Genomic DNA, 687 nt, shown 5'->3' with positions numbered 1-687 from the left:
CACACACACACACACACACACACACACACACACACACACACACACACACACACACACACACACGAACACACACACACACACACACACACACACACACACACACACACACACACACACACACACACACACACACACACACACACACACACACACACACATATATATATATATATAATATATACGTGTGTGTTTGCATTGTATGTATTTGTGTTAAAATATGCCTATCGTACAGTGAAAAAAAAGAATATCAAAATGCGCGAAGAATCCATTTATTTGTGCTATTCGTGGTTTGCTTTACTTAGTAAATATTTGTGTGTGAGACAACACACAATGCCGGATGTTATCTCAGACACAACAATAGCAGTGTATTCAAAATGTCACTTTTTCGTTCTTTTGCTGTTCTTTGTTCACATGTCCATTTAGTAATTAATTGTCATCTGTTCTGATTTTTCGTTTCTTCATTCTCCCTCCTTCTCTTTTTGTTTGGTTTCTTCTGCTACACCATTTGCAAAGAACAAAAAAAAAGAACCAAAAAAAAACTGGAGTACGTTAAAAAATTCCCCGCGGAACACATGGAACTTTTGCAGGTACCATGAGAGTGCAAAAGTTTCCATGTACATCTTTTCATTGGCAGATCACAGCGCCTGTTTGTTGACACTTCAGATAAACCAAATTAATATAAACAAC

The sequence above is a fragment of the Penaeus vannamei genome, chromosome 10 (genome assembly GCF_042767895.1).
Source record: "Penaeus vannamei isolate JL-2024 chromosome 10, ASM4276789v1, whole genome shotgun sequence".
NCBI classification, from domain to species: domain Eukaryota; kingdom Metazoa; phylum Arthropoda; class Malacostraca; order Decapoda; family Penaeidae; genus Penaeus; species Penaeus vannamei.
The sequence above is the reverse complement of the archived record's forward strand: the minus strand, read 5'-3'. Positions refer to the sequence as shown.